Source organism: Dermacentor albipictus, chromosome 9 (genome assembly GCF_038994185.2).
Source record: "Dermacentor albipictus isolate Rhodes 1998 colony chromosome 9, USDA_Dalb.pri_finalv2, whole genome shotgun sequence".
Lineage (NCBI taxonomy): Eukaryota > Metazoa > Arthropoda > Arachnida > Ixodida > Ixodidae > Dermacentor > Dermacentor albipictus.
The window spans coordinates 36,721,931-36,731,012 of NC_091829.1; positions in this window are offsets into that span (position 1 = coordinate 36,721,931).

Genomic DNA, 9,082 nt, shown 5'->3' on the forward strand with positions numbered 1-9,082 from the left:
AGACGACGCAGATCACGACACCGCCCCTCAAGCGTGTGCGCCTGCTCGAGCTGCTGCCGCCGTACGACTCCATTGCTTGCCGCATCGCAACGCAATACGTTCCGAGTTTTCCCCTTAGTGTGAAACAAACTGCACACGCTATATTTGCCTTTAAGAAGATCGGTACGCTTGACGATTATTTTTATGGCTGCAATGCGGCGAAAGGGCAGCGTCTGCTTAACCATGTAAGGGACGCTGAGCAGGTAATTGGAAACGACATCGTATGTGCCGCCGGAAAAATCGTCAGCACATACAATGCGGCACATACATACGGCACCTACGAGCTAAAGTCATTTTTGCAGTTTCTCACAATGTGTTTGCTACGAATCCGTGTTGTCTCTGATGGCGACAACGGACTTCCACCAACACTGTGCGGAAATAAACAAAATACATCGCTGCATAGCACAAGTACGACATGCTCACACAACTTTAACTAGTGCGTCCCCTACAATATGGAATAGAGGCAGCAATGTAGACAGCTTGCCCATTTTTTAACATTGCTCAAGAGACGGAAGTTGAAAGTATTAGTAATCATTCATGCTTCAGCAATGCCGGCGCGACCAAGACGCGGGTGTGTATCGTCCAGTAACCCGATCGATCGGTGCAGTGGTGAAGCGGGAATGAACTCCGGTCATGTTCAATGCATCATGCACATATTCAATTTCTCGGCACGCGTGAACTTCGGCCACTGCTAGCACATACGACAGACGTGGTTTCCATTCTTGGGCAGCGCACACACAAACGAAACACGAGAAAGAAGACAGGACAAGCGCTCGTCGAACAACTTAAAGGTTTTATATGAATAAAACGATTATGTACCGAGTAATTATTAAATTCACGTGGGTTACATATAAAAACCGTCATACACTCAGGAGCGATCAATGAACGAGTTCGCTTCGTTTGCCAGTTGTTTTCTTCGCTCGGCGCACCGCAGTAATCCATGTCTGCCGTCTGCTTCTTTCGTACCATTTTCTTGTGAATCGGCAGAATTTCACTGGTGGCATCATCCCTTTCGTGTTTACATTGATGTCGTGACAGTTAACAACACAATAATAATTTCCGGTCATCCGAAGAGGCGCCGTCGCAAACGAGAGACGTTTCGCGCGCAGCGCGTACTGAGCGCGGGCGCGACCGCGAAGGGAAGCGGCGGCGGAAACCTACACCCGTTGGAGATGAAATCGCTCCGCCAGGGGAGAAACGAGCGCTGGTGTCTAGGATGAAACTTGGCGTGCGGTCGTCTATATACAGGCAGTAGTTTACTGTAAGGTCCCTGAATAAATGAATCTCCTTCTCCTCGCCTTCTCGCAGCTCGCTCTTTCTCTCGTAGCCCGCGCTCGCATTTTGACTGTTCGTTCAAAAGCCGCCCTTCGAGTTACACGAGGTGAGACATTAACAATTATTGTTGGGTGTTTGCGCATGAATCTTTACCGCAGTAAAGGCTTGATTATTGTGTGCTGTGCTAGCAGCGATGATGGTAAGTTATGAAACAGGTGGAAGCAGATGTTTTTTTGTCCTTTTTCAGTGCGTAACTTCACGCTTGTTTTGTGGCTTCGGATTGGCTGCCTGCTTCAAGTTAAAAGGCTCTTGAGGGTAGTTTGGTTGACAAATTCCTTTCAGTGTCGAGTACTAGCACAAGAATCAGAATTATTTGTCTCGCCAATAACGTATACGTAATGTACACGCTGTTTATATACATGCCCGAGATTTGTTTGAATGCTATGTCGTCCACTGCCATGCATTGTACTCGTAAGCAAGAACACTGCCGCGGCTTGCACAGTTCAACCCGCTTCGCGAGTTATTTCTATTGCATTGATCAGATCCTTTATTTGGCTTTCTAAAGACACTTTCCCAGCCTGAAATGGCTGCGACGAACATTTCGCCGGTACATGCCAAAGGCGATGTGTTCACTTGTGTGCAGCACTATGTAACTGCCGATTCAACAACTTGTATGCATTTGCGCTGCTCGAAGTGTGTATGTGTCTACGTGCGTGTACCCAATCGACTGCCGTATGTGCAGCTTCATAATTTGATCATCTTAGCACCATAATGACTGAACGCAAGGCGCGTGACACACCCGCCTGAATAAAGCGAGCACCGTGCAGAAACACGCGCGATCAACGCGGAACATCTCAGCTATCCTCGTCCTTTCCTCATGATGCTGGCATCTCTTTATGCAGAGGAACTGGTCCTACGCTTTTATGACAAACTGGTCAAACACGCATAAATAACAAATTTATGACAAATACCATTTGAAGATGCGATCAAGTATCTCGGAATAATATTTGATGAGCATATAACATGGAATGATCATGTGCAGTATATATGCAACAGGCATAGAGCTGTGTCTGCGATGATGTACAACCTAAGAGGTAAACTTCGATGTACTTGAGGCGCACCATATACATGGCCCTGGCTGAATCTGTTATAACCTACGCTATTACATTGTATGGAACTTGTTCTGATCAAAAAATGGGAGTCATAAACCGCGTAATATAAAATAATAGTAAACAATGTAAACTTCGGAACTGTGCTGGAACAAGCTGACAAGGAGGAACAATACAATAGGCTTGGCATACTGGAAATGCGTGAACTATCTTATTACACTGTGCTCACACGTCGTTATTATGGAAAGGATTTCAAAGTACCTGTCAAGAAAAACGTCGCCCTAAGAAAGACAGAAATATATACATTAAGCCACGATGCTTTACACATTATGGAAAAAAAAATAAGACGATATTACGTGCCACCGGTATTCAATGAACTTGGAGAAGCATTTGAAAATTTCAAAACTAAACGAAATATGGCTCATCTTAAAACTTCTTGTGCGCAAACAAACAGGGACGAAGATTAGGGGCAACACACGGAAAGCGCTCGTCCTTGTGTTGCCCCATTATTCCTCCCTGTTTGTTTGCACACAAAAAGTTTTAAGATGAATCTGTTCCAACTAGGCCGACTCGCAGTTATGAAAAATGACTGAATCAATAAAGAAATGGTGCTCATCTTTGCACATAAATCACTGATGGCCTCTTGCGTTTTGAAGGTTACTTTCTTTCTTTTGCGCCCAAGATGTTCTGTGAGTTGTGATATGGCTGATTTCAAGCTATTATGATGTCCTTTATTTATTTATTTATTTATTTTATATTTTTGCTTGAGTTGTACTTATGAGTACTCATTATGTCTCTATGATTTTGTATAATATGCATAATACGTACTAGTATGCCTTCATTGTTTTGTGGTACGCATTCGGTGATTCACCGTGCTGCCTGAACAACCAACAAGCACGCTGTGCTTAGGTTGGACGGGAAGTGAAAACCTCTGTACCAAATGGAGTTGAATAAATCTTGATTTGATGGTGCGGTAGGCTCTCAAGCGCAAACATCACAGTGGAACCTGTACTAAATTTCGGAACAAAGCAGGACGAACGTTACACATAGAAATGGTTTCCATCAATGAGCACTTCCTCCTTTACGCAGTTCCAAGTCAATATGAGCCAAGAAGCTCGTGCACCATTTTATCCTGCCGAGACGGCGAAGCGGAGAAAGCCTACATACTAACCATAATCAAAATGATTTACACTGGTAGTGAAGAGCTTGATATGTCCTTGCACAACATATTTGCAGCGCCTAACAAAAGCACGGATGGACAAAGCTACGCACTCTCAGTACTACTACAAAAACGCGGTGTTACGTTTCTAGCAAATCACCTTAACCTAAATGCATAGGCAGGGCCGTGACATCGCTCATAGTTACATGTGACTGAGCGAACTATTTGAGGCAACATCAGTTATTTGTTTAATCTGTTGCTTCAATAGAGGAACTAATGTTTCGAGAAATAATAAAACCTGAAAACGCGATGTCTGTGTACCTTTGTTTTCTTTGGTACCGCATCAAGAGACATGTATTTCTCTTTGGTTTGCTTGTTCCCATGTCATACAGTTGCGCGCGCAGAGAGCGAAACTTGTCATTTTCTACCGGGTTCCAGCACGCGATCATGCTCTGTGATCCGCTTGCTTCTGCCTCAGTGTCCGTATAGCACTGACTCATACCGCCAGTCAGCTGTTCACGTGTGCATTGCGCAGAATGAGTTAAAACAGCTCACACGCGAGGCCATCAGCGAAAGTGCGCCGCGTAGCAAAAAAGCGAGAGAGAAACAAGAAGGCGGGTCACCTGGCGTATCTGCCACGCGATCCTCAAGCTGTGCCGGAAAGGAATTTCGCTTACAAAATCCAGTATTGGTTTGCGGCGCTGAAATATTTCTATCTGGAATGAACCAGTTTGAAAAATTATTGCGCGAGAACGCTCCCTAGACGGCACGTATACCGAAACCGAAAATTAAACAATGCGATTATGAAGAAGACAAATGGGTTTGTGTCGCTGACAGCTTCGGGACCCAACATTATTCTCAACCACAATCCCGCAGACTCGAGAAAGCTGGAGGGGAATTAATATCGGCCCCAAAATTCGTTACGTCTCTGGTTACACGTAACTCGCGTCTTTCCGCCAATCCTATAGTTTTAACCAGAGTCGCAGCACTGTAGTTGCCGCTGCTTGTTCCAAGTACGTTCAAGGCTCGTGGCCTCCTGTGTTACTGGTGCAAGTGCGCCCAACCTGCTCGAAGCTTCATCGTTATATCCCCCTTGGCCGATTTCCCGCAGGAAGCTCGGCCAACTCGGGCCACAAAGAACCACCGGCAGTGAAGGCACATGAAACTCACTGCCTACCAACACCGCAGTCGAACTCGCATTGCTTGGCCACGGCACGGTCATTTGTCGAAGACTCGATGAGTTCTTATATATGTATTCGTGGTCGTTTTGTTTTTCGACTAAAATGTAGCCTCCGCACGGCACTGGTGCTTATCTAGCAGTGTTTTCATGCGTTAGCATTTTTGGGGTGTCTGACACAGTTTCCGGGGCTACCTACGTTTCCATATATGCATATGTGTATGTTTGTTTCTACCTCTCCATTTTGCCGCCATGCTTGGTCCCCGTGTACAGCCCAACCTTACTAGAACAGATTCTAGTAACGCTGGTGTAGCCCATGCTCGAGTGGTTAGAGCTTCGGACAGCTGTTCTAAAAAGACAGGCTTTTAAACCAACCGTGGGACGAACTTGTGTCATTGAGTATGAGGCAAAGTGTACTTATGTGCCGCTCTTCAAAGAGCCTCTTAATTTTTTCGCCGACATGGGTCAGTGTAAATGTGGGACTGGATATATACCATTCTTCAGTTAAATATTTTCATGCCGACTTGGAACACCAGCTGTCTGCCATATCGGTCCGTGCTGGTCTTCAAGGAACATATTTGATGCCAACTTGTGTCACTCCCAGTAGGCGTATGCCACTCTTCAATGAACGTATGTGACGACAACTTGAGTAACTATAGTTACGTGCCGCCCTACAGTGATGAAAAAGATCCAATAAATTTCTCGGATGCGGAGCCGTATCGAACCCACGTCAAGAATGGCCAGGCTTAGCTTGGTTAAGCCAAGAATGCGTTGCATATTGCGCGAGTTGGGGCCCAGCTTTTCCTCCGGATGTCGTGACGTCACGTCACGTGGTTGCGCTGAAGGTCAGTGGTGGCTGCCCGGCCGCGCCCAAGGGCTGAACTGAGTGATTGCAATATGCAACGCATAAAAATAGAAGCAACTTAATAACAAACATAGCAAACTTAAAAGAGAATAGACCCACATATGAAACGCGCAGCATTGAACAATGGCTCATACCCTCAATAGTGGCTGCCCGGCCGCGCCCAAGGGCTGAACTGAGTGACTGCAATATGCAACGCATAAAAACATTCCTCAAGGGCAGTAAGTGGACGCATTAGTAGGCTGTGCCGCGAATGTGTGGGGTTGTGTTTCGCTATACATAATGCTTTTCACTCCCAACATTTTAGCAAGTTTCGCCATGTGTGCACATGCCTATATGTCGCTCTTCAGTGAACCTATCGCCAAATTGAGTCTCAGAGTGGGCATCTTCAATTTTACACTTGTGGCTTCCCGCAGGCTGCCAGAACCATAACTCTATGGCCGGAACCAGCCCAAGCGACTATGAGACATCCATTTGAGGGATCGCCAGCCGTTTGTGCGCAGGGGCGCGAGAGGGAAAATCTGGGTGCTTTTGCTCTTTGTCCTGGGACCGCAAGCACGTTCACCGGTCTTCGTTTTTCTCACGCGTAACAATATGACTCTACCTGGGTTTCCTAGCGCGTGTTGTAGGCGTTTGTCCCTAGGCGTGCCGGCATTGCGTAGTGGGGTCGAGTTTGTTTACGCTCGGACGCTGGCTGCCAGCGCTGCGAAATAGGTGTGAGAGAAAGAGAAACAACTTTATTCAGTCACCTGCAGAACGGCACCATGACTAAATGGCGCCGCGACGCGGGCCCTGACGTCTTCTCAGCGGGTCGTCTCTACTCAACTCAAGCGCGTGTTACTCCCGCGGTCGGTCGCCCTGAGGGGCAACGTTCCGTCGGTTTCCTCGGCCTTCGTCTTTCAAGAGCCGCCGAAACCTGCTGGACAGCCCAGGTTTGGATCTCGTGGTCGTAGCATTCCGTCGCAGCCGCGAGTTGCGGCGGAATCGTAGTTGTCGAAGATTCGTCGGGGAACTTGGTGAATCCCATAGGATGTGCATCAGGTGTTAGGGTTGGCGTCTGGCACCACGTGATGAAAGGAATTTCAACCGACCATCTCTCACCCTGCATCGTCGAAATGAGGCGCGACTTCGCCTGCTATTGTTGGCGTACCGCTCCTCGTGCACAAAGAACTTTCTCATCCGACCTTCTTCCACCAGGCCTCGTCGAAATGAAGCGTGACTTCCTAATTCGCCATGACCATTTCGAGTGTCCGCCTGTCTGCCGGAAGCCCCGCAGTGTACAGGCCTCTTTTGCGTGCGTGTGTGTGTGGGGGGGGGGGGGGGGTTAGAGAGGCCCTTTCCTCGAATTGGACCTAGAGGAGAACTTCCACGAACCCACAACGCGCAGAAGAGACGGACAGGCGTCTACAATTCCAGGAGGCGTGACGACCTCCTCCTTGCAGCGGGCTCAGTATAACCTGAGGAGGGACGCTCTTTCTGTGCCGGTCACGTGACGTCGATGGAAGCAAGATCCCGCCCACGATTGTAGAGAGCCTATTTAAGGGGCTCCGGAATGTACTTTTTATCTCTTCATGCTGTTCTCATTTTCGGTCATCTACCTTTGAATAAACCATGCAAGTTTCGCACTAAAAATCGTCTCGCCCTTGCTTGGTCGCCATGGTCTACCGGATGCCTGCAGCCCAGCGACAACGCCACGCTACCCAATAAGTAACGTCAACGTCAGTCAAGCTTCGTTAGGCAGGCGTCGCTTCTCGGCAGCAGTACGATACGCTACCATGGAGTACGCAACCTGACTGGCAGCGGTTGGGATACGGAACCCTGGAGACCACAACTTGGACGACAACTACGAGATCGTAGCTTCTTCGTCCTGGCGACAAAGTTCGGAAGGAAGGTGTCTAGATTCATGACTACATATGGTGAGTGCACGGCTTTTCTTCACTGAGATATCACTTGGCTTTTACGTATTTTTGGAAAGTACAGTGCAGTGATTTTTTTTCAACTGTTGACGGAAGTTTTGAGTACGTCAAGGTTATTATAGAGTGAAGAGTTAGCAGCACTAAGGGCAGCCATGAACTTGAAGGCACTAAAGAAGCCGGAATTGTTGAGCTTGGCCAAAGAGTTGGGCCTCCAAATTGCCGAACCAAAGCGAAAGCCGGAGGTCATTGAGGCGATCGAAGCGATCGGGGCAGACGACGACGTACTGAAGGGATGCCTAGAGAACATTGCAGAGAAAGAGGAAGAGCGTAAGTGCCTAGAGGAAAAAAGCAGAGCGCGAGCGGGCAGCACGTGAGGCCAAAGAAGAGCGCGACCGTGTTGCACACGACGCACTCGAAATGAAGCGCCTAGAGGTTGAGCTCCTGAAAGCTCAAGATACTGGAAGACCTAGCACAGAGGCACGTGAAAGCGAGCGCAGAATGACAGACTTGATGGCACCCTACGCACCTAACCTAAAGAAACCAAGGTGAACCTTCACTAATTCATGAGCAGGTAGCTTCAAGCTCGAATGGCTCATGAAGCAAGGATTTTAAAAAAGAGGTTAGCTGCAGCTGAATGAAACCAATGACATATGGTTTGCCGCCTTCAACCGAGCGTCGAGCCTATCGCTTACCACGGTCGACGGCAATTCCTTTCCCTGCGCCACCGCCCAAGATGCTAACGCACTCTGAAGCCGATGCCTAGAGCCGTGACCGCTCACTTCGCCGCGGTTCGCGCGCGCAGTTCTTTCATGTAAAGCACGGTTGAAAGCGCTGCAATACGATAGCGCATAAGTGTAGTCACGTGGTTCTATTTCATATTTCGCAAGCTTTCTTTAAACACCGAAAATAATTGCCATGCAGCATTACGTTGCCACAATTAATTGGACTAGTCCTGGTTGCGCCCATTGCAGGGCAAAGGCCTCTCCCATACTTCTCCAACTACCCCGGTCATGTACTAATTGTGGTCATGTTGTCCCTGCAAACTTCTTAATCTTCTAGGGGGGTATGGTAGCGCGGGGGTATGGTAGGGGGGTATGGAAGAATATGCTCGATGAATTTTCTCAGTGCATAAAGCCTGCATGCTATACGGACTTCAGCGATGGGGCAAGATTTCATGAATATATGTACTGCATGTCATCATATGTGGAAGACAAAATGACTGAACGATGGGGTTTCATTTGGAGTTTCAAAGCAATACATAGAGGCATCGCGAGATGCTGTGGTGCGATAAAGAGGTCATGTGGTCATTGCAGGCTCACAGGCTACAATTTGTAAAGTGCAATATGTGGCGTAAAGTAATTAGTTAAAACTTACTTATTTTTAATTAGTAGATTATGCATTTCAATTTCTCGGGCAAGTAATGCTGCCACTTCGAGGAGACCAGCTCAAGAACTAGAATTGCACTATCTGAAACGGGCGATTTTAAACGTTACTTAAAGTATTCGCAGAAACACCAGGTACACATGCATACCTGCTAACTCTCCG